This window comes from Ictalurus furcatus, chromosome 29 (assembly GCF_023375685.1).
Source record: "Ictalurus furcatus strain D&B chromosome 29, Billie_1.0, whole genome shotgun sequence".
NCBI classification, from domain to species: domain Eukaryota; kingdom Metazoa; phylum Chordata; class Actinopteri; order Siluriformes; family Ictaluridae; genus Ictalurus; species Ictalurus furcatus.
This window is the reverse complement of record NC_071283.1, coordinates 10,388,513-10,414,806: the sequence shown is the minus strand read 5'-3', so window position 1 is coordinate 10,414,806 and position 26,294 is coordinate 10,388,513. Positions and strand designations below refer to the sequence as shown.

Sequence of the window (26,294 nt, the reverse complement as noted above, 5' to 3'; positions counted from 1 at the left end):
TGCACTACTTCTCTTCAAAAGTGCTATTAGAATAAAGGTGACTTCAGTTGATTTATGAAATTAACAATTTAGAGTACACTTTGAAAATGTATGCACTATATTTTGTTAATTGGTGCTCTGAAATTCAGCCTGCTTCACGAGCTGCCGTCTGACTGGAACGTATATGTGTGTATCTGTGTGTGTGTGTGTGTGTGTGTGTGTGTGGGTGGGTGTGTGTGAAGTGACTCTGGGGTGGACACTTTGTTGTTGCTTCACATATCAATGTGCTGCTAAGATCAAATTGTGCTCATTAGCAACAACTTGATTTCACAGTTGGAGACAATACTGGAAATGTCTCAGTGCTTGGCACAGACAAGAAAACCCGGGGTAACGTGTGTGGTGTATTGTTGTGTTTTTGGTTGATGTGACAAAGATGCTGTAAAATACTGGTGTGTGTGTGTGTGGGTGTGTGTGTGCTTAATTATTTAAGCTTCAGAAGAATTAATTATCATGAAATGGTCCACTTAGTGTGGCTGAGGGTCTCATTATTCGCACTGTAATTAAATTCAACCTTTTCATGTTCAGGAAACCTTTGTGAAGTATGTCTCAGAAGGAAGGGGGGGAAAAAACCCCATTCTGCACCCCATTCTCCCATTTTTCCCAGAAAGACGCAGGATCCGATGCGCAAGTACGTCTTAAAAATGCAAGAACAGTAACGCATGAGATGGGAGAACAGGAGAAGGATAGGCCATCAGAATGCTAATGGTGCTAGAACAGGCTGTTTAGCATCCAGCGCTAATGCTATTGAGAGCAGAGACTCTTGCCGCTCTAAATCTGCCTCTTAAACACTTATCTGTCCGGCGCTCAGCCTCATACATTTATTATCACTCGCATATATATGCAGGCATGGACGTCATCAAAGGCATCTTACATATACAGGCCATCTGCCACATCAAACACACACACACACACTCACACAATAACACATCATCATAATGGCCGTCTCAGTGCGTTATGTGAAGTCTAATGGGGCTTTTCAGGGGAAGAGCACCACTGAGCAAGCGAAAAATCCTCACCATCACCATTATCATTATCATCATCATCATCGTCATCATCATCATCATCATCTGGAGTCTTCAGCACTATCACTACTTATTCATTTCCTCAGTGTTTATGTGACAATTCCAGTTATTTTCCAGCTCACCCTCTCTACTCCACTACAGATTGCTCAGAATGGCAAATGAATAAGTTGTGATTATTGGTGTTCCTCATAACGTCAGGAGCATACGCCCAAGGCTTGGTTTATACAGTATATCACACTATATGTGAGGTATATGTATGTAGTGCTCCTCAACGGTGCAAAATGTGTTATTTAAGAAAACAGTTAGCTCAGATTGAAAAAAAATAATAAGGAATCACTTTTCACATCAGACATCAGAATGTGATCTCAGGTGAGTTTATGGTGTAGTTGTTGGTTTGAGTTGATCGCTTGGGATTTTGGTTATATACCTCAATATTTCGGCTCAGGATGGTCCTTGGAACAAAAACTGATCTAAAGAGCACATTACAAGGTACATGTATTAACATTTTGGACATTATTGTTCCTTAGACTTAGAACTGAAGTTCAAATGTAATGTCAAGTTATGGAGACGGCGGAGACAGATGCACGTGGAGATTTAGAGTTTTAATAGAGATTAGAACAAAACATAAAAAGACAATACATACAAGGCGAGAGAGCATAACCTGACAACAGAGGAGAAACAAAGCAAGACAGAGTGTGGTGTAAACAGTGACTATATGCACACAGGTGCTAGGTAACAGGAATAAGGATCAGATGCAGGTGGTCATGTGACTGAGATGCAGAGATGCAGTGGCTGCTGGGAACTGAAGTCCAGAGCTCCCTCCGGCAATTCATGACAGTAATGCTCAAGATTGCTCACAGTTTCAGGTTTAGGGTCAATTTATAATAGGAAGGGTTCGAGTGTCTGAGGTTTGAGACTTCTCGTATTTATTTATTTATTTTAACGTGGGCGAGAAGTGTAATTAAAAAAAAAAAAAATTCTCCTCAATTTTGGGTTGAATAGCTCTGTTGGGGGACCAGATACGAACTTAAAATTTTCAAAGAAATAAGTTCTATATAGTAGCATTCTACTCTAAAAAAATTATGGGTTGAGAGTTCACTGGTTACAGAGCTAGGGCTAGGGGAAATCTGGGGAAAAGCCTACTTTATTCATGCATTTAGAGAAATTAACATATGTAAAATAAGCATAACATGATAAAATGAACAGTATTTCAAAGTAATTATGTTTATGATTGACATACAGTAGCTTATGCTTGTCAGTGAGGTCTAAGATTTTGCTAAATTTTATCCTGAAGACTTTGGTTAGCTTGTTCAGGTGTGTTTGATTAGGGTTGGAGCTAAACTCTGCAGGACAGTGGACCTCGAGGGCCAGATTTGAAGAACCCTGATCTATCATGTTGGTACAGGTGTACAGTTGGCATGCGTGAATAGATGTTATCCAATTGTAAAATTACAGTGTGAAGTTCGGTGTTTTACACAAGCCGTAAGTGACTTCAACTCAGAAGTCACTTACTGCTTTTATCACATGAGAAGCAACAACACAGCTCTGTTTATAATGCTGTTCATTTGTAACACACCCAACTCGAGATGGACTGACCCTACATAAAATTGAGCCAAAAAAAAAACCATCCAGTGAACTGCCATGTTGACGAGAATGACCAGACTGCTTCGAGCTGACATGAAGGCAACGATAATTGCAACAGCCACTCTTCATAACCATAGTGAGCAGAATGCACAGCACATTGAACCTTGAAAGCAGATGGGCTAAAACAGCAAAAACAAACAAAGTAGACCACAATATGTGTATCGTGCTGTAACATGATATTAATGTTTGTTTGATGTAGGATTTGGGTATAATTTAATTCCTTAGGTTGAATGTAAATGTGTTTATTTGCTGTAAAACCATGGATCTGGCAACCTTGGTTGTCGCAAGGCTTGGTAACCACTTTTCAAAGCAGATCACGTCTTGTGATATGTAATCTCTTAAAGTCTCCTCAGGCAGCTGTCAATAAAATATCTGGCTAGAGTCTCTAGTCTCAGCGCTGCCCACGGCTCAGGAGCAAAAAAGACCCGACTGGATTGAACATTTTCAGTCAACCAATCAGAATAAGGAGGCAGAAGGCGTCTTTACTTGCCAGTCAAGTCTGCTGTTTAAGGGGCGTGGCTTAGGAAGGAGTACTGATCAGAGTGTGTTTGTTTGGGTTTTGATTTTTAGACCACTCCTCAAAATCGCTGACCGCACCTTTAAACAGATGCTGTTTATTTCAGTGTTTAACAAGGAGCTGGAAGTAAAATCAAGCAGCATGCACAATATATATATATATATATATATATATATATATATATATATATATATATATATATATGTATATATACACACACACACACACACACACATATATATATATATATATATATATATATATATATATATGTGTGTGTATGTGTGTATATATATATATATATATATATATATATATATATATATATATATATACATATAAACTTTATGCACAGATTAAAATTTGAAGCTAGTACTTACCTTTCCTTTAACAAAAATAATTTAAAAAAATAATTAAAAAAAAGAGTATTTTTCGCTCTTAAATAAATTATTGGAACCCCTAAAATAAGTCATATTAAAATAAATGTGTTAAGAAATGTACTAATGTCTCCTTTTTCTCCTTGTTCTTTTGCAGGGGATTATAGGAAGTGGACTTTGGTTTGACCTTTGCTCTGATTGTGCTTGGAAGTTTACTCACCTGTAGCCCTGTAGAAGGACACCCACAGGTAAGGTGGATGTGCTGTTGTTATGCTTAAGCTCTCATTCATCCATAGCAAAGCTCCCACCCCGTTTCACAGGCTGCGCCATGTCTCGGTGATGTATTAGCTGTTAGTGGTAATTTATTTAGTCTTCAGTTTGCTCTCAGAGGTGTTCATGTTCATTCATATTTATGAATTCAGGAGTAATTATACATTTTATAGAGCAGACAGATGGGAAGCATTAGGCTGATATGACAATATGATGTTTTTGGCAATTTTTTTTAGACCATAGGTCCTCATCATCATCATGTGCAGACTTGCTCAGAAGCCAGTACCTCCCTGCCCCCCCCCCCGGAGTGAAACGTTTCTCGCTCGGTAACCACGACGACGCGTGTCTTCGCTTGGTAACCACTTGCAGCGCGTGTTTTCATTTTGTTCCCCCATTCAAATGGTTTCGGCGCAGCCATGCAAAGGAGCAGCTGCTCCTGCTCTCTTATTCTGTCTCTTCTCTTTCCCGTATTTGTCATTGTTTTGTCTCTCTTGTGCCCTCATCCAATTTTTCACACCAGAGCAACAGCTGAGTGAATTCAATTACTCAGCGCCTTCTCCTTTCCTCACGTTCCTTCCTGCGCTTTATACCCAACGGTTCTTACATGATAAATAAACGCCGTCGATAATAAACGAATCTGTATGTAGCAACCTCATGATTTGGACTACATTCAGGGTGCCATTATTTTCAATCAGCTAGAGATCACTTGTTTATGCTTCTTGAGATATGTCTATATTGTTTTTCAATTTCTATAGTGTAAACTTAAATATTAGCAAATTTCTCCATAATAAACAACACTAGGGCTGTGTGATATGATAATATCATGATATTGATATGATATTAATTATTTAATTTTCCCACTTAAATATAATTGCTTATCTTGTTCCCGAGGTGAGAACAGCTGGGATTTCTTTAGCATTAGCATTGTGACAATACGGGAAACACCTGAAAAGTCCCAATTTCCTGCTTCTTCAACTAAAGCAGTGGTCAGATTAAATGGTAATAACATTTGCATGGTGGAAAAGCCACTTCACTGAAGGGGAAATCGACATGAAAGCTGCACATTAGCTTTCAGTTACTTTCACTTTGCACTGACTTTATCTAGGTGAACTTTGACCTATGAATTTGCTAAACAAGGTTTTGTGAACTAATAGAAAGTAAGAGGGCGGGGCTATAGTCTTTCGTTGGTAAACACACAGGGTAGAATGTGTTGTTTATTCTATATACTGTTAGCATGGACATCAGGTTTTTTTAATGGTAACATTATGTTTTTATTCTCGTAGTCTGCTATGATTTTCCAAATTAAATACTTAATTAAATGATCCCCATCATGTGTAGTAAAATATCAGAATATACCCTAGGTATGTTGTGTACTCTATTGACATAGAATCCTTCACGAGAAAATCGTGAGGATCGAAGAATCGATTATTTTGGAAACAATATAATAATGGAAATAATCATAGTTACACTGTTTCTTAACACATTTACACACACTTTAATCTACAACTATAACTATTGGTTATAAAAAATGAGGAAAAAACGAAACACTCGCTTGTCACGGACGTGGAATTTATCAGCTTTAATTTATTAGTTCTGCATCCGTGGCGCAAACGTTTTTAGACAAATTGTCTCGGTGAGTAGCGCAGACTCAAATGTCATGCACCAAGCAGAATTATCCACGTGAAATATGAAACCTTTGCATATAATTAATGACTGATATTTAATATTAAGCAGCTTTATCCAATAACAAGCTAAGTGCTTGTAGGTCGTTCTTCAATAATTAATGACTGTGCTTGGCTATTTGTTTCCTGGATTGATTCATCTATTAAAAAAGCCTAGAGGAAGATTTTGTACATCTTTTCTTTATATGAAAAGCACATACAATATTAATGATAAGAAATGATGAATTTGTTACGGACACCTCTAAAGTTTTAGATGACTTCCTGGTTTGAAAAGAGTTCGGTTCAGTTTGTCTTTTATGCCGTAGTGTCTCTGCCTCTTACAAAGTAAGGCTCAGTCACAAATCAAGCAGCCTATTAGTGGTGAAAGGTGTCAAATTAATTTCAGTCTGAGGACTTTATTCAGTCGGAATGCAGTAATGTGGCGTGACGTGGAATTGAGTCCTTCATTCAGCGCTCTCCTTGGCTTAATGCGAGCTCGCTTCTAGTTAGCGTCAGTCGTGGTGATGAAACGAGGGGGTGAGAAACACAAAGATGCACACGCACTCATAATACCAGTACGTCTCAGTCGTCACACTCTATGATATTTCATCTCATATCCTTCGTGCTCTGATTTTCCTCTTTTCTATCCACTTGTGTTGTGAGCGAGGGTGATGGAAGGCCATTGGGAACCAGAAGGCAGATGCAAATCACATGATTTGACTGAAAGCAAGGACCTGAAACTGTTTACCTTTCGGCTCGAGTTAGCGCTTTGTTAAACAAAATGGCTCTTTGATTGCAACTAGAGGTTGGCGCTGTTCTTGCTACTGCAACGACTGAACCATCAAAACGCTAAGAGACTCTTAAAGGCTAGTAGGCGCGTTCACACATGTTTATTCATGGAGCGATTTGCATACTCATTTGCATACATCTATCACATTGATCTATAGAGTGTATTTGTTTGTATTTCTGAAGGTGTGTGAAAATGTGCAGTATTAGGTCCTCATGCACACTCAGCTTCCTCCTGCAGTGTGTGTGTGTGTGTGTGTGTGTGTGTGTGTGTGTGTGTGTAGGACACAGAGAGCTGACTAGCACTGCCTGAGACTCCGAGCGACTGAAGGAGAAACTGACAGCATCATACAGCTCAGCAGACAGGACACACACACACACACACACACACTAGTACAGACAGGCTTATCTGTGTCTCTGAAGTATTACTAGAAAAAGATTTCTCTTTTGTTTTGTTTTCTTTTAACTGTATCTTGTCATGATAAACTTTGACTTTAGTGCCATATTAATTGGCCTCAAGCTGCACTTTATAACTTAAAAGCCTTAATAAGCTCCCAAGGCAAAAAAACAAGTTGTTATTTATTTCCTAAGACTTGATAGTGCTTCCTCTTGTCTTCCAATCTTTTGTGTTTTCAGAGAGTTCCTATCATCTAATGTTGATTCTTTTCCTACAACAGCACACACTATAGTGTTTTATTCCTGTTATATACCACAGCAATTTGCCACTGTTTACAACTCCCAAATGTTTACCCGAAGCAAGTTAGTTTCACTCGTGTTCAAACTAAAAGCCATTCCCTCACTTCCTCTTGAAGTCAAGTTCTCTTGAAGAAACAAAAATGCAGCTCGTTACTGAGAAACAGCAAATATCTCCATCCTGAAAACTTCCCCGTGTCGGAAAATGTACATGAACAGCTTTAGCTTCGACTTTTATACCGGAGACTCCTTCTAAAAGCAGTCCCTCGCAGAAACCACCGCAAAATCAAACAAACGCTGCAGTATACGGAGGAGCTTTCAATTTTTCGAAACTACCGCAGATTTTACACGGGTCTGGGCCGAGACGCGTCGTGTGACGTCATCACAACGCGCCCTTCGATTCACGTGCATCAAACACGAGTACAGCTAAAAGGTCCGCCCTTTTCATACAATTGCAATTTTGCCAAGTAGTTCTCCACAAAAAAGCACAAATCAACTCTGCAAGTTGCATTGCAAATTTGAAAAAAAAATATTATAATAGGAATTACTTGATACATTTGACTATATTCAAGATATTTACACTTGCTAAGGTGGTATTTTCGATAGTAATTTGTGATTTAAATGAGCACCGACGCTACTGTCCTAGCTGCTGTAGTAGAATATGGACAATTTCTGGGCCTAGTTTGCTAAAAGCATCATAAAGTTAATATCACCTTAAAAGGTAGAGAGAGAGAGAGAGAGAGAGAGAGAGAGCGAGAGAGCATTTTACAATACTATTTACGATGCTGCTTTTTTGTGAAACTCCGAGAACGGAGAATTCGATAGTGCTGTGATCAACAATCCACAGACCAGAATGAGAAATAGTATTAGAAATGCACAATATGGCTAATTTGAGTCAGGACCTTATAACAAAGCCCACTGCTTATAAGTGTGTCAGAGTGAAACAGAGGAACAGTGTGTGTAACGAGCGTGAATGTAGTTTTCCTACTGCCGGCGGTTCATGTTACTGATCGGCAGCAGATGGTGAGAAACATCACACGGTGCGGCTGTTTAGATCTCTGATCATTTTACATTCTGCTAGTTAAGATGCACCTTAATGGCTGTGGTGTGAATGGAGCTGAAATTATAGACAGCCCCATTTTTAAACTAAAGGATCCTCTTTATAGAGTGAATAGAGCTCAACAGGTATAACTACTGCAGATTATTAAAGCACGTGTGTATGTGTGTGTGTGTGTGTGTGTGTGTGTGTGTGTGTGTGTGTAAAATGGTATGCGTGAAGCAATCAAGAAAAGCATTTGTAGTAGGTTTTCAAGTTTTCAAGACAGCAGCTGTTTGTGTGTGCATCATGTGTTGTTTCTCGTGTGTGTTTCTGTGTGTGTGTGTGTGTGTGTGTGTGTGTGTGTGTGTTTCCTGCTGTTCTCCTGTCTGCTGTCACGGGAATAACAAAAATGACAAGCTGAAAGTCATGTACACTCGCAGACACACACACACACACAAACACGCGCGCGCGTGTACACACCCTGAAGCAAGTGTGTACCCATCACAACTGCGCATGTTAACGAAGGTTCATTCAGTACTTGCTGTGTATTATACACACTATGCATAAGTCAATGTAAGGACAAATGCACATACACACACACACAAACACACACACACAGGGAGGAATTTAATGATGCTAAAGTAGATGGGTGTGTCAAGTTCTCACTCTTTAACCAATGAGAAATTCAATTTACACAAATCTATGAATAAATAAACAAACAACCTAACAAAAAAATAACTTAATAAATAGACAGATATACAGACATACAGACAGGCAGATAGATAGATGGATGGATGGATAGATAGATAGATAGATAGATAGATAGATAGAAAATAGTTCAAGTCTGTGTTTATTTAATTATTTAATTATTATTTTCCAAATGCTGTCATAGATTTGTGTATGTATTGTTTATAAGGGGTGCTTCCAGGGTGGTTGCTTCCATGGTGTTTAAATCCAAACACATACACACACACACACACACACACACACCCCATTATGCACAGAGTTTCCTCTCGCACAGGCCACTGACTCGTCATCTGGTGGGCCACAACTTGTCAGTTAGGCAAATCCTGGCTTTTAAGTACCCTTCTGCCATCCCAAAGCCCAACACACCCTCATACACGCCACTCCGTCTTCCTCTGTCATCTTTTTTTCTTACTTGTTTTTCCATTGTCCCTCTCCTGTCCTTTTGTTTCTGTCTCTCTTCGGCAGGACACACCCTCCCTCTATTATGCGCTTGTATCCGAATCTGTGAAACTTACCTCATGCATGCCTGAGACATCTGGAGACAGTGACTGATGGCTGTGGCCTGTGGCCAATCAAATCATGTCAAAAGCCTGAGGCAGCCTGGGAATAGTTTGACAGCAGATTCTTTGGGTGTGTGCATGCATAGTGTTCGTGCGTCTGTTGTGGATTCGTTGAGATTTGACGCATGGAAATCCATCAGCTCACCTCCATTGCTTATGTTTACTGATGGTGTTTAGAAGAAATGCCATTCGTCAAGCACTCTTTCTCTAGCAGTGACTTGAAGCTCTCCGCACACACACACACACACACACACACACACACACACACACACACACACACACTTCTCAGGTGGACTCCTCAAGTACTGTCTTGTTTGGGCCATTTTTCTGGACATGGAGCAGTTCAGCTGAAACGTGGGTTTTGTGCTTGTCGCCTCCCAGAGGTACCCAGATACTCTTCATAAGGAAACACTGCAATACTGCGAAGAAGTACTGGGAGACAGTCCTATTGGCAGTGCACCTAGGAAGTTATTTACAGTAGTAAACAACATGTTATTTATTCTGTAGGCAAAGACCTAAGCTTCCCAGAGCAAACAATTAGTCACGTCCACCAACGGTATTGCCTTAATGTACACTATATGGCCAAATATTTGTGGATCACATCCATATATGGTTCTTCCCTAAACTGTTGCCACAAAGTTGGAAGCACACATTTGTCTAGAATATCTTTGTATGCCGCAGCATTGCAATTTCCATTCACTGGAACTAAGAGGCCCAAACCTGTTCCAGCATGGCAGTGCCACTGTGCACAAAGCGAGGTCTATGAAGACACGGTTTGCCGAGGTTGGAATGGAAGAATTCTGGGTGGCTGTGGCTCAGGTGGTAGAGCGGGTTATCCACTAATCGTAGGGTTGGCGGTTCAGTTCCCGGCCCACGTGACTCCACATACCGAAGTGTCCTTGGGCAAGACACTGAACCCCAAGTTGCTCCCGATGGCAAGTTAGCGCCTTGTATGGCAGCTCTGCTACCATTGGTGTGTGTGTGAATGAGACACAGTGTAAAACATTTTGGATAAAAGCACTCTATAAGTGCAGACCATTAACAAGAACTCGAGTGGCCTGCACAGACCTCAACCCCACTGAACACCTCCTCGCCTGACATCAGTGCCCGACCTCACTAACGCTCTTGTTTCTGAATGAGTGGAGGTTATTATAACAGCAAAGGGGGGCTAAATCTGGAATGGAATATTCAACAAGCAGGTATCAGTGTGATGGTCAGGTCTGCACAAACTTTTGGCCATGGACGAATATAATTTATAAGCATAAAATGGATTTCCAGACTACCCAGTGTCCCATGCTGTCCCATGCTGATCCTAGGACTCTTATTCAACACACTTAGTAATATTTAACTTTATAGTATACAATTATGGAAGGGTAGTGATTTATAATCCCACAACCTGGCGTCAAATGATGAGGATGTCTTCCATTTTGAGTCTGTTTCCTCTCAAGATTTCTTCCTTGGAATATTCCCTTGCCACAGATTTGCTCATTAGGTACCTAAATCAATATATGGGTTTCTGTGATGTCTATTATTAAAAGCGCTATAGAAATAAAATTGAATTCAATTGAATTGAGGTTACTTTTGTGCTTTATGTCCAGGAAGAACACCACACACCACACACAGGATAACAACTGCAGGGTGCCAAATCTTGGTGTGACTCCTTCGATGAGCATGATGGGGCAGCGGGACACATTGAGTGGTCTGTAAAATCACTGGGATTATTTGGAACAGCAGGTGAAACACTGAAATAGGCACCACAAACTGAATTGCCAGTCAGTTGTAGAGTGGATAAAATTGGCAGGAACTCTCTCAAAAACACTTGTGGCATCCTTACCTGACAGAATTGATGGTGATATTAAGGCAAGGGGACGCGCAACCAAGTATTGGGGGACAAATATGATACACAAGAAGACCAATATTTTTTCTTTGTAACTCATAATATTCAGACTGATGGTCATGGTTAGAGTTCAAATATGTGTATAAATAAGTTGTAGTCAGATGATCAGATAACGTATAGCTTGTAAGCATTCAAGTTTCTTCATAACAAGGTAGGCAAAGGCATGATGAGGGTAATGGTGATCGCCAAACCTGAGTGTAGTTCAAATACCAAATGGTGTCCTATACGATAACAAAACAAGCATGCACAAGAAACCAAGATACCAATACCCAAAGGCTTTAATAATAAACGTCATTTTAGAAAAAAAAAAACAGAATAATGGGAAAACATGGTGAGTATGGCGAGAATCAAGTACATCTGGTGACGCAATAAACCAGAAATAAGACACAGTTAAAAGAGATAATTGACTGAGCACGCACAAGCCAATGAATTAGAAATGAAACCAGAACAATAACAAAAGATAAAATAGGAACAAAACATGGGGGGCCTCGAACATCACGTTCACCTCGCACCTCCGGGTTTGGGGGTTTGAATCCTGCCTCCGCCCCGGGCACGTGGAGTTTGCATGCTCACCCCATGCTTTGGGGGTTTCCTCCAGGTACTCTGGTTTCCTCCCCCAATCCAAAGACTGATTGGCGTTTCCAAATTGTCCGTAGTGTGTGTGTCCCTCGCCTTGTGCCCGAGTTCCCTGGAATAGGCTCCAGGCCCCACCACGACCCTGTGTAGGATAAGTGGTACGGAAAATGGATGGCTGGATAGATGTAACAAGTGCTCTGAAGCTTTGCTATCCTTGCTTAACTACCATCATAGTTCATGAATAGGTCAGTTCAGGTCCACGGTGAAGCTTAAGATCCGTTAGATGATGCACTAGACTAAACAAAATTTAGCCTAAACTTTCCCCAATCCAATGTATTATCTTCAAAATATATCTTGAGAGGTTAAGAGTGATGACGTTTGGCTGCTGCTTTTGGCATGGAGAGGAAACCCACAGGACTATAGCAAAAACTGAGCCAGAATCTGACAGACCTGGCCTTTTTCCACATACACCTTCACTAACAAGCAAATTGGCTGGTTTTTATTAAATGGCAACATTTCATGTAATATAGCTGTCATGTTAAGCATCATTCATATTTCAATAAGTGAACTGTCCGTATGTCTGATACGGTATGGCTGCAGACATGTGATGACGTGTAGGTCTCAAGGCATGAAGGCAGCTGCTTTCTGTGTTGGACACAGCAGATACGGAATATCAGAGCCTTCAGTCAGTCTACTTCTAGGCCAAAATTGAAATTGCTGCAGAATATTTTCAAGGGTGCTTTGGAAGGATAAATGTTCCAGCATCTTCTTGGCATCTATTCTGTTGTAGGGTTTTACATAGAACACTGAAGAGCTTCCTTAGTGAGAGGAACCTAAAGCAAGCAAGCAAAGGTATGGTTGGTTGCATGTGGAACATTTTTTGGCACAGATTTCAAATACTTCAGTGGCATTTGGGGTTAACTATAAACGTGCTGAACATACAGTTATACTGTCCGATTTTATTTCAACTCAAAACATTCTCTGAAGGGGAAGGGGGCGGGGCTTCCAGGCAGTGTAGTTTAATATCGGTTCCAAACACCTACTCAAATCATTCCAGACTCATATGTTGATTGGCTCATCTTTCAATTTCTTTTGAAGATAGAGACTGCTCTTTGGGGGTACTTTTGAGTGGCAACTTTTACTAGCGTACTCCGATGTTAAACTGCAGAGCTCCTACGCAGAGTGTGTAAAGGAAAGCATGTCTGGTCATATAATTTAACCAGAGTAAATGTCACAGAATATCATGGTAGTGTAAAATTTTGTCGAGGTTATTAAATCGTTATATCGCACAAGCCTAGAGTATACATACAGTATATAGAGCCCTATACACACACACACACACACACACACACACACACAAAACAATGTACAGTGCAGATGAACATTTTACTGCTAAATGATTGACAGAATGCTTCGTAAAATTCCCAGAACCAGATTCAGCAAGCAAGATGAACGAATCTGAATGGGAAGGGAACTTTCTAGAAACTCCTGACAGTCATAAATATTTATTTATTTTTTGGTGCGTTGCTGTGCTGAATCGTGAGATTTAAAAAAAAACAAAACTTGATGTTATTATATTCACACAGCCTCTGGTGGGAAACCGGCAGGAGATCTCATGTTTTTTTGTGAAACAGTAGATTTATTCAGCGAGGGAACCATCTTTGGAATTCACTCACTGAAATGATGAGGAAGCTCTCATTAAGTGTGTTTCTGCATGTGTAGGTCCACTGGGTGCTTCAGCATCTCGGTCTCATTCTTTATTGCTCCTTTAAACCCTCCATGGCTACTCCCTCTCTCTCTCTTCTCCCTCCGGTTATTTAGTGTCCAGGCGCAATAAAACACACAATTTATAGCGTACTTTTTAATTAGAAATAATGTCTTGTAGGTCCTCTGTGATCTATGGCTTAATCAATATATAGAGCGCAGTGAAGGCATGACGGACGGAGTATTGACACGCAGCAGGTAGCCTAACTTAACACACTCTGTCTCTGCGAGCAAACCAGGAAGGCTTGTTTCAGCCGGGAGACGGCTTTGCTACTATATCATCTGTCTTAAAGATCATTCAGAGGTTGTTTTGCTCTTTTTTTGCTGATCCATCATTTGATTTGAAATGTTACAGGTAAAAATTCAATGCTCATTGTGTGTGTGTGTGTGTGTTTGTGTGTGTGTGCTCTACAAAAAGCCAAATAGGTCATGTTCACATCCCTTACCTCTGATACAGATATTTAGTTGAGATGGATTTCTCCAATCATTTTTTTCTTCAATCAATCTCAGCCTGATCTGATGTCAAATGACCTCAGCGGCTCCTCATTAAAAGAGACGATACGCTACGCACCTCTAATTAGCATTAATCTTTACATGTGTCAGGAAAGAGGTGCCCTGACTGATGAATTATGGGACACGTAGGCCGCTATGAGGGAGTGGAAGCGGAACAGGCTGTGCAGCCGTGATAAGAGCGAAGGGTAATAATTGGTGGCTGATAGGGCTTTGTGGATGACCTCGTTCAGACCTGCTACTGATAACATGCGTTCAGGTCCAATCAATGGCTTAAGCCCACTCACACACATACCAAGATACATCAGGAGGACAGATTTTAGACAGTTCTATTCCATTTACAAAAGTTCAGTTGTTTTACTCTCTTCCTATATATATATTATATATATATATATATTATATATATATATATAAGGAATCAAAAATGTTGTAAAACTAAATGTTTAAGTTACAGTTTTACCTTCTATGTTCTACATGGAAACTTCTTCCATCATCCATGCATTAATTTTCTGTACTGCTTATCCTACACAGCCTCGGGGGGGTTGAGGGGGATTCAGAGCAGGAGCCTATCCCAGGGGACTCGGGGCACAAGGCAGGGTACAGAATGCCAACCCATTGCACTCATTCACACACTACGGACACTTTGGTCATGCCAATCAGGCTGCAACACTTGTATTTGGACTGGAGAAGTCCGGAGTACCCTGAGGAAACCCCAGACACACAGGGAGAGCATGCAGTCTCCGCTCACAGAGGGAGGAGGTGGGAATAGAGCCCCCAATCCCGGCGGTGCGAGGCAATCGTGCTAACCACTAAGCCATCATTTTCAAAATCTGTTACAAGCTCATGTATAAGTTGTTACTATAGAAATATTATAATCACATATTATAATGAGTGCATTTGATATAAACCTTATATGTTTATTTATATAGAAAATTAAATAACACCTTCTGGCCAATCAGAATCAAGCATTCAATAGCACTCCGGTATAAAATAATAGCTTTTGTTGCCCCCGTCCCAACGTTTTTGAGACGTGTTGCGGCTATCAAATTCAAAATTACCTTATTTTTTGCCTTTAAATGGTACATTTCCTCAGTTTAAACATTTGATATGTTTTCTGTGTCCTATAGTGAATAACATATGGGTTTATGAGATTTGCAAATCATTGCATTCGGTTTTTATTTATATTTTACACAGCGTCCCAACTTTTCTGGAATTGGGGTTGTAATCAGAATCAGAAAAACACACACATGTACATATATATATATATATATATATATATATATATATATATATATATATATATATATATATATAATATATATATATATATATATATATATAAATCCTGTTTTTAAGTTCAGGGGGGCTTTTTCCTTACAATGACTAATTCGACAGACAGAACTACTACTGTAACTGTACGACAGAAATGATAGTTTTCTGTTTATAACGTAGCAGTGTCTTAGATTTGAAGAAAGTAGTGACTGTTGCTAGGTGGTTGAATCCAATTATAGAACAACTCCAATTTTTTTAGCGCAGAGTTTTGTGTGCATGAACATTCAGTATAGTTTGAAGCCAGTAATCTGAAAGCCTCGGCTGATTCGTCATGCAGAGTATTCACATGTGGACTTAACACCTTCCTGTAGACACAACATTTTATGGCAAGGGAGGCATTTGTGCTTATGGAATACAAAGGGAGGACTGAAAAATAATTCACAGTGCTAGTGAGTCAGAAAACAGGAGTGGGGCGGGTTGGATGCCTATGCACTGAGAACACACATACACACACGCTTACACACATGCTTACTGAGCGAGGAGGAAAGAGGCCATTGTTGTGTGAATTCTTACACACCGAGCTGTTGATTTAATGTGGGAATGAGATGGGCAGAATGCAGAAAATAGATTAGCCATTATACAGTAACGGCCACAAGGTGCGTGCTTATAATAACTTTACTGATCACCAGCTCATACATAGAAACATAAACACACACACACACACACACACACACACGCGCACGCACACACACAGAGTCATATATGACTGAAAAATACTCCCAGACCTTGGACTGTAATCTCAACTTCAATTACTAAGCCTTGAGTAATGATTATTCTAACAGCCCTCATAGCATATTAGAGTGTGTGTTTGTGTGTGTGTGTGTGTGTGTGTTTATATCTTGGTGGGGACCAAATGGATCAAGGATACGAATATCTGACAGTTTCCTAAAGACACAGCCCTGTTTCCCTGTTTTGTCTAGGGGGACCAGTTAAAAGTCCCCACTTTTTTGTTTTGTTTTTGTTTGTTTTGTTTAAAAAACATCAAAAAATAGCATAAAAAAATTATTTTGGCTACTTAGTTAAAGCTTAGGGTTAAATTGAGGTGTGGGCATGGCATTTATTAGCACCTTTGAATAATTATGTTAATGGAAGGTCCTCACAAGGATATTAAAGTCCCCATGAAATCGGAATTTTGAAGTTTTGTGGCTTTTAGTATGAATATGTCAGCCTTAAGGTTATCCATAAGCTAGAGTGCTCCAAAACAATGACAATTTACAGTCTCTCTCTACCACCTATATGGATCAACAATTTTGATGACATCATTCTGCACTTTGGCTTCTCATCAGATTTTCTGTCCAATCAAACGCTCTCTTGAATCTGAAGTGTCCCGCCCCCAACAGTTATAATTTTCCTGGCTGTGAGGTAAGCTAAACGCTGTTGGCTATTTAAAAGGGAGCGGAGTCCCGCAATATGTCCCGCCCTGACGTCCTGTTTCAGTAGAAATTATGTCAACACATCGGAAAACACTGTACGTTTCAAGGCATTTCACGTGGTCTTTAAAACAAACGTGTGTGTGTGTGTGTGTCCCTTGGAGACACAAAAGCAAAAATATTGACACAGGAATGTTTTTTCTTTAATTGAAATTGAATTATTTTTGTTACTGGGGTTGAAGGTTAATAGCCTTTGATTTCCTATTACTGCCTGAATGACACCTTTAGCTTATATACGTAGATAGTCAGCTCACAGTACCTTACAGTGTCGGGATCCAGCCCCGTGTGGCCTTTTTTTCTACCCGTGAGCCGACGAAATGTAGAGAGCTCTTAAGTGGTTGGTCCCCATTAGACATCGGCTGAATTAGTGGAACCAGGTAAGCTGATATCGCTTTGTGTCTTTCAGATAAATCCACTACACATAGGTGATGACTGACGATCACATTAACTACATCGCGTGCTGTCGAAACAATGGTATTAGGTTGCGGATAGGAAATCCAAGTAGTGTAGTTAACTTAATCATATCCTGACTAACGTTGCTGGAGCAACGTTACTAATATATATATATATATAGATAGATACACTGTAGCTAGGTGTCTCTCTGAAGTTTATACAAATACGCAGGTCCCCAAAACATATATAAAAAAAATCTTTTATATCTGATCCAAGTAGAATTCCAAGAATGGCTGCTTGAGTAACTAGTACATTGTGTCTGAGAATGTACTACAAGGTGAATGGTTAACTGCCCTCTTCAGCAGGTCAAAACTTCTGAAACATTCAAGACCCTGTAAACATCTGATACAAAAGCCTTGGGCAATTTTGAGCTGAGTATTTAGGTTTGGGTTGTGCATTAACAGTGACCATTCATTCGACAAAATGTACTACTGTTAAAAACGTTTTTCTAAATAGTGGTTTTATTTGTGTTTTCATGTCTGGTAAAGCTACACAATTAACCATATTTTAATCTTGACCAATTTTGTCTTCCTCAGTTTATTTAAAATAACAGCAATATTTGCTAGGTAGCTTTGCTAAAGCTACCTAACTGATTAATCATAGCTTTCGGTCTTTATTTACCTGCCTGTTCGTGTGTTTTGGTTGTGGCAGCATACTCATTTATTCATTTTAAGTCTAGATCTGTTTATATTTAGCAATTAAATGATCCGTTCAATTGACGTGATCGTTTCAAACGTTTAGCTATAGGTATAGTTTCTATAAGTTTTTTCTTTACTCATCCAACAACTATAGAAAGAAAAAAAATCATACACCTGATTAGCTTTCTATGTCTTTTGTATACAGCTCCACAAAGTAATATGCTTCTGGTGATTCAAGTACTTGTTGGTTTTCTGAAGTCTGAAACAACGTACATATGTAATTATATCGTCAAAATATGAACTGTTACATTTGTTGTCACTTTTTAGCCTAAATAAATTCGCTGACCGTTGGAGCTTTCACTAGCATAGTGGCCTAGCTAATGAATTTGTGATTTTTTTTTTCAGTGAGAAAAAAAAATCATGCTGAATAAAAACAAAATAAACCATCACAGAAATTTGAAAGGTTTCCACTATAAATACCATTACAAACCATCAGCTAACCACAAAAAAACCATTACCATTACCATTATTGGTCCTTAATGGTATTCACTAGACATAACATGCCACAAATAGAAGGCACCAACTTACCAGTAAAGATTTTACACTTAACCATTACAGTTTCCATTAAAACCAATACAAACCCCATTATAACCACTAAAACCATTACAAATTCTATGTGGGTTTCTATTGGGGTTTCCCCCCCCCCTCAGCTGGGTATCATTTCCGCCATTATGTTTCCATGTTTGATAAGAGAACAGAGTCACTTCCGTCCAAAACCAGCAGAGAATTTGAACCAAACCAGAGTTTGGTTGACGTAGACCGTTAGCAAAGAATTTGAATTTTTCATTCGACAGTGCAGCATCTGGACCACACGCTGCACTCTTTCATCTATGTCGTGCGGATAGGTCACGCTGAAATAGATAGGATAGAGTCTGTTTTTAGGCGGCGCGCCTTTTGAGGAGTAATGAACCCTTACTCTGCTTTCTTTGCCTTTTTCAGGTATGTCTAGCTCTCAGAGAACACTGCAGTGTGCTGATAAAAGTTGTTTTTTTCCTTTACTCCTGGACTGAGCACAGCTCTCTTTAGGTTTACACAGGTTTATAGAGCAGAACTAGCATGAAAGAGCCCCAGCTAACAAAAGATCCTGTCAGACCTTTACGTATTTCAATATTCGACAGGTTCTAGGTTGTAATAGTTTTTAAACAGCATAAAAACTATCAGTTAGCATTAGCTATCTAATGAGTAAAGATAAAAAATCCTCATACAGGTTGCATGAAAGTCTAATGACGGTGAAAACAGCACATAAATATTGGAAATATCAACATTTACCTCAGATGTGTGAAAACAATTTCACAGAAAAGTATATGTACAACTGAAATTACACTGTAATTACACTTAGCATACACCGCTAACTGCATTTCCATGTTTTGTTTGTTTGTTTTGTCATATTTTCAACATTGCATTACAACCAGAAATGCCTTCTGAAATGTGAATACCACAAACGTGGAAAGTTGTAGTAATGTTATAGGAACATTTAGTGCTAAAAAATATCAAGAATTGTGCAAAAACACAGATAAGGAATGACTCCAGAGATATAATTGTTCTGGAAATGGCTAAATGGCTTCTCACTTTTGTGATATTCACATTTCAGATGACATTGTTTCTTTTTTTTTTTTCATAAATCTGAGTTCACAAGTTGTGACCCAACATTAATGTTTAACAGCATGCCATTCAGTTAGCGGTCACTGCTAAATGTAATAATAGTGCAATTTTAGCTGTACAGAGTATTTTCTCAGTAATTGTTTCCACACATCTGAGGTAAATGTTGATATTCTCAATAGTTCTGAGTTGTTTTTACTGTCACTAGACCTTCACGCTACCCATATAAAGGATTTTAGTTCTAGTCATTAGCTAGCTTACAATTGTTGTCTGTGTTTCCCAGTTGCTTAACTTTTTTATTAATTAAAATGACATAAAACCTTCTCAGAGCAACCTGCACATTCTAGGTACCAAATTTTCCACCACGTTAACAAGTGTAAAGATGTTATTCTAACCTAAAACCGATAGCCTGAGCCTAGCACCTGTACTCAACTTTTACATCGCTGCTAGTCAGCAAAATGCCTCGAGATGGATCCTGTATATACATTTCTTACTCTTGTTCCGACAGCCCCACTTTCAGCTGCGTTTGCATTAGTTTGTGAGGCTACAGGTGTGTTTATGTACATGTGTGTGTATGTTTAAGACCACAGGTGTGTGTGACTGTGTGTGGAGTGTTGCAATAGCTAAGCTTCCATGTCTCTCTTCTGCAAACACAGACATGCAGTCACCAATGCGCTTTTGTGTGCTTGACGCGTGTGAACAAAACAGGCCTAATCCCTAATGCCTGGCTCGCCGCATACACACACGTACACACACACACACACACACACACACACACACACACACACACACACGCACACACAGAAAAATTCAGTCATCCACATCTGGGTTGTAAAACTAAAAAATACAACAGAGGCAGAAGTGGTTCCCTTGTTAGATTAGCGATATCGAGTGTGTGGGTGTGTGTCTGTGTATTAACCTTGACGAGTAAAGCTACTGTACAATAACGGACAAGGCCTTTGCCCTGAAGTAAAAGCTTCCCGTGCTATTGCTCATGATGAGGCGTGTTGCCGAACCGTGGTGTATTAGGACCGTGTGTTAGCCGAGGGAGGTTGAGCGCTGTTTATAAATTGTGAAAGAAAGCAGAGAGGATGTGACCTTCACCCTTCTGGTTCAGCAATGCAGTCTGTGTGGGTGCTCTCTTGTGGGTTTAAAAAAAAAAAAAATTATGTAGTTTTGCAGTTGGTATGTGCTCTTTCTTTCTGTTTGCGAGTGTGTTTCTCATTATGAGAAGACAAGAAGACAATGTTGGTTGTACTGGGTTTGAACTGTGACCCGGCATTAATGGGACCATAAGGCCAACGGTTTGAGCAGGACATCATTTTTTTCAGCTGTACAGAGCTAGTGGGCGATTGCCATCACCACACCTACACAGTGGATGACATTAAAAAGACTACGAGTTGTTTTCTGAAAGCATTTTTTGTGTTTATAGATAAAAAAAAAATTGAATGCACCAAATACTTTACTATATAACAAAAGTAAGAGTAGGCACTATAATTGAAAAGAGCCAAAGAGCTGATACTGGCACTGCTGCTGATATTAACTGGCAAGACAAAGATTATACGTGTGAATTTGCAGAAGCTTTTAATTCAATACAATTCAATAGAATTTTATTTGTATAGTGCTTTTAATAATGGACATTGTCTCAAAGCAGCTTTACAGAAACATATAAACACAGGATAGAGATTGTAAGTGTGGGGTCATTTAAAGCAGGGGTCTGGATTTCAGTATTAAATATTGTAGCAAAGCCAATCAGCATTAAAAAAAGGGGGGGCTGTACATCAGTGACTCCAGATATTTTGTGGATATTCAGAACTCTAATATGGGTCTTGCTTCAAAAATGGAAGATTGGATTGGAAAAAAAATGGCATTCCTAGCCTATTTTGAGCCAGACACACAAAAGAGTTCCAATGCACTTCCTTGTTATTCAGCGAGGCCTTTAACCTCTCGGTGTGTGTGTGTGTGTGTGTGTGTGTGTGTGTGTGTGTGTGTGAGTAGATTTTTTTTTCCACTTACCATCTGTGCTATATCCTGACACTTAACATGCTCATCAATTTGATTGAATTTTTTGCAAGGTGAATTAGGATCACAATCTCAATTCTTTAAAAATATTGTGCTTCCTTAATACATGTATATAACTCACAGGGTGCTCATTAGCCACTAATGAGCTACACCTACGATATAGACGAGTGTATAGAGAGGACAACCAAAGTTAGGCACAGTTCAAGCACAAATATGACCGGTGTTTATTTTCTTGTGAAAGCATATGTAACATATGCAACATAGCAACAATTGCTAAGCAACCAGTGCTAAACTGCCAAGTGCAACACTACTGGCTTGTACAAATTGCATTGACGGCATTTGAACATACAAAGTCATGCTTCTATTGAAAGAGGGGAAAAAAAAGTTAAAGTAAGTTTTCTATCAGCTGAAGTGTAATATATTTATACGCTCACCAACAACGTGTATACCTGTACAACTCTTCGACTGTATAAATTCAGTGAGCCTGTACCCTCTATAGCCTCAGATTCCTGCTGACAGGTGTGGACCTTGATGAGTTCTTCTGCTGTTGTAGCCCAGCTGCTTCATGGTTTTACACTCTGTGTGTTCTGAGATGCTTTTCTGCTCACTATGGATGGAAAGAGTGGTTATTTGAGTTACTATAGCCTTCCTGTCAGCTTGAAGCAGTCTTCTCTAACCTGTCTCATCTCAACAATAAGGTGTTACTACCAGAAGAACTGCTATTACTGGATTGTTTTTTTATTTTTATGGTTGTTATGGTTGTTGTTCTTGCACCATTCTATGTAAGCTCCAGACCAACGGTTCTTCACCTGGGGGTCGCAACCCCCCGACCCCCCTCCCGGGGGGTCACACAGCGGTAGCAGGGGGGTCACGGGAAAAGTTTTATTTTAAACGATTATACACAGAGATTCACAGAGATGCCACTGGGGTTTTTTTTGGGATATCTGTGCACATTGAATACCAAGAACTGAGTGACATGGCATTGAAAAAACTCTCCCATTCACATCGACCTATCTCTCGCAGGTTTTTCAGCGCCGGTGTACTAGATGAATAAGTATAGAGCCAGACGAACATAGTTTGCGTCTTTTCCTCAGACCTACTGAGCCATGACTGGACCGCCTCACATCCTATCAAAGCCCAATCTTCCCACCGAGTGACTAATCTGAAACATTGGTGGGGGGGGATAACCTCAGGTTCTTTATATGAATGTATAGATTTGTTAGATTTCATGACATCAGTATAATCGATGTAAAAAAAAATCTAATAGTAATATTGAGAGAGTTCACATCTGATATCTGAAAGTAAAATTTTTCTATAAAGAGGACGCTTTAACTCCAATGACCCTGTAACTAGAGCATGCGTACCACGACAAGGACCCTTCTTTAAAGTAATAGAAACAGTGTGGCGTTTGACTTTATTATTTCTTCCGAATAAGCAGAATTTATGCTTGGTGTTAGTGGAGATTTAGATTATGTCCTGAATCTTAAATGGATGCCCTAAATGTTACAATCAACACAGTTTATGGCCATAAACTCAGTTGGTGCAAGTGCCTCATAAAGACTGACTACGTCAGGGGCGTTCAGCGAAAATTTGTCCAGTAGCATCAATTCCTTTGCTTACGTACAAAGGTCCGGTTCAGGACCTTTGCAGTGGTTACATTATGTTCCGCTTTGTCACTTCTTTGTTTTCATTTTCAGATAAAAAACAAACAAACAAACAAATCATGTTATTTCGATTATGTCTATCACAATTTCAGAGGGGGAATAAAATGAAAAACGTGAAAACTCTCTCCTTTCTGCGCTAATGTTTTTTTTTTGTCATTGTTGCTGCCAAAAATGCTTGATTTTGCTGTGGCCTCTATTTGTTTGTTTATTTATTTATTTATTAGTTTTCTGTGCTTATTTTGTGGAAAACTACTTGAATCGGCGAATTCGCAATTGCACGAAATTATTTTGCGCGGTCTTTCGCAGCGATGCTTGTTGGTAAACGAGACCTTTTAGCTGTACTCATGTTCGACGCACGTGAATCGAAGAGGGCTTTGACTGGATGCACGTTGTGATGACGTCACGGCCCAAAATCCGCAGAAGATCTGCGGTAAATTTTGAAAAATTGCAAGCTCTTCCGAATATCGCGGAGTTTGTTCGTTGTTGCGTTCATTTCCGTGATCGCAAAATCCTGGAGGGAATGCTAAATAATTTACAGAAAGGCATTTGATTGGAGAAGCCACAACAGAGGATCTGCTACATAAGCTGTGATGGTTCATGTTTAGAAAACTGATCGCTGAACTACAGACATACATCTGCTCTGTTACAGGATATAATCATTTTTTTCAAGTGCACGGTTCAAGCCAAGGAAATATTTTTCTGGCCATCAGTTGATGACCTCCGCACTAGGTGATGCTTCTGTTTATCACTGGGTGTTTAGAATTAATCCTATTTAGGTGATGGTGCACCTGTCGTGGACAGATTGGATCGGTTTCCACTCGGTCTGAATGTGTGAAACTGAGATCAGGTTTGTTCCTTTGTTGTGGACAGGAAGAGGACGCCCAGTGACAGAGATAAAAGGATAAACTGTGACTTCAACCATACTAGAAATCCCCCCCACCCCCACCATCTGGTTTTGACATTGAACTTTGAACACTTCAGGTGAAACAGATATCATCAATGCTTACAGAGTCAGCTATTATCATTCATGAAAGTTTCATATGTTCTGAGCCTGTAGGTACTTGGAGCCATTAAAATGATCGCAATATGTAGTTAATGCTGAAGCCAACTGGTTACATTGTATTGAAGTTCAAAAGCGGGAATAAAAGAGAGCATCAGAGACATGAAGAGAAAAAAACACGACTGGACAAAGAAAGTGGAAAGGATAGAGAGAGAGAGAGAGAGAGCGAGAGAGAGAGATTGAGAGAGAGCAAGAGAGAGAGCGAGCGAGAGAGAGAGCAAAAGAGAGAGAGAGATAGAGCGAAAGAGAGGTATAGAGAGAGAGAGCGAGAAAGAGAGAAAGAGAGAGAGAGAGAGAGAGTGAGTGAGAGCGCGAGAGAGAGAGATATAGAGACAGAGAGAGAGAGAGAGAGAGAGCGGGAGCCACATTGAGGCTGTAATTAGTTTTTAATAGTTAATTAATGTCAACAATCTCCTATAAGAGCCAGATACCTTGCAGTTGTGTGCGGTGTAACATACACCCTAAAATAATCCCATTTACACCTGTCAGAGAGCGATGGAGAGTGGCAATGAGGGTTGCAGGGAGGGAATGAGAGATGGAGAGGGAGGGGTCTAATGTGTACGAGATGAACAGAGTGGTTCTTCTCATTCATTTTCTAGCTCTTTTTTTTCTTCCTCTTTCTGTGTGAGCTGGAAGCATGAGGGATTGAGAAGGTCTAATTGAGTTTCGCCATCTGCCTACACCAGGGACCCCGCCAAGCATCGAGTATGCCACACACACACACACACACACACACACACACACACACACACCTGCTGTCTTCAAGTCTTTTGATTTACTGTGTGTGCGTGTGTTTGTGACAGGTGTCAATTACCATTAAATCTGTCCTTGTCCCAAATCTCCCCTGCTTCTGTGACTATTTAAAACACACACACACACATACACACACACACACACACACACACTCTCACAAATATATACATATATGTAAAATGAACAACCGTGCTTAACAACAACGCATGGAACACCTCTTGTAGGTCTCTGTGGTGTTGCCATGGTGATAAGGATTCGTTTCAGCTCAATTAGCTTGCATGTTTTAAACATGGATCAAGTCACCGGAGCGACCCCGCCTTTACCCGCCCACCTTACAGACACAGATATATGCTTCTGTGTTTCGCTCTCGCTCCCTCGACTAATGTTTCATGGTCTGGAATTAGCCCACATGCACAAAACACGGTTGCACGCAGATGCCCGAGTCCGTGAGTTAAGGATGAGATCAGTGTGTTTGGTTTAACCCACCAGCCAGAGCGCACTGACTAATAAGGTGCTTAGATTTGCATGGCAAATGAAGTGAGCTATGCGTGGTCAGGTGATGTGTATTTGGCAGATGGGGAAAGGAGAAGATTTGAAACTATACTGCGGGCCAAGAGCTTAATTGTTGGCGTAGTCACAAGTACTGTACATTAGGTCATTTTAACAAATAAGCCTCAAGTCTTATTGATGTTCTGACGCATTAACCTAAAGCCTGCGCTGAATTTAGACTATTTTTTTTGTTAACGTCTTTTTGATTATATGAAATTGCTCGAGTACACTCATAGGCAGTATTTATACAACCAACCCCCAGTTCTACTCTATAGTAATGACGGTATTCTAAACAATTTCTTTCTTATTTTTTATTATAAATAACATGCCCAGTTGTGATTTGCACGCCATTAGTACAGAAACCCTCATAAACATTCAGTCACCTTCCCAAACTTGTATAAGCAAAAGCAGCAAATTAACGACGCCGTGTTCAGTCCACAAAGGCGAAGGTTTAATGTGTTACAGTCAGTTTATAAATATGAGTCATAAAATGGCATTACTGCTGCCGGTCTTCCTCTGTAATTACAGTTAAGCGAAACACATCCGCGCCGACAGTTTAATAGCCTGTCAACATCCCATGGCCAAGGGAGAGACAGCGTCCGAAAATCACAAAGCCACTCACTGGTGAGCTG

At 39.9% G+C, this 26,294-nt stretch overlaps 1 protein-coding gene across 3 annotated transcripts in view; it reads left to right on the top strand.

Moving 5' to 3' along the window:
- Positions 1 to 26,294, top strand: part of LOC128604116 (adhesion G protein-coupled receptor L3-like) — a 344,541-nt gene that overhangs the window by 50,125 nt on the left and 268,122 nt on the right. For all 3 annotated transcript variants that reach the window (XM_053618945.1, XM_053618946.1, XM_053618944.1), the window contains exon 2: positions 3,757 to 3,847. The gene's annotated coding sequence lies outside the window, so the exon portion shown is untranslated. The remainder of the gene's footprint in view (positions 1 to 3,756; positions 3,848 to 26,294) is intronic.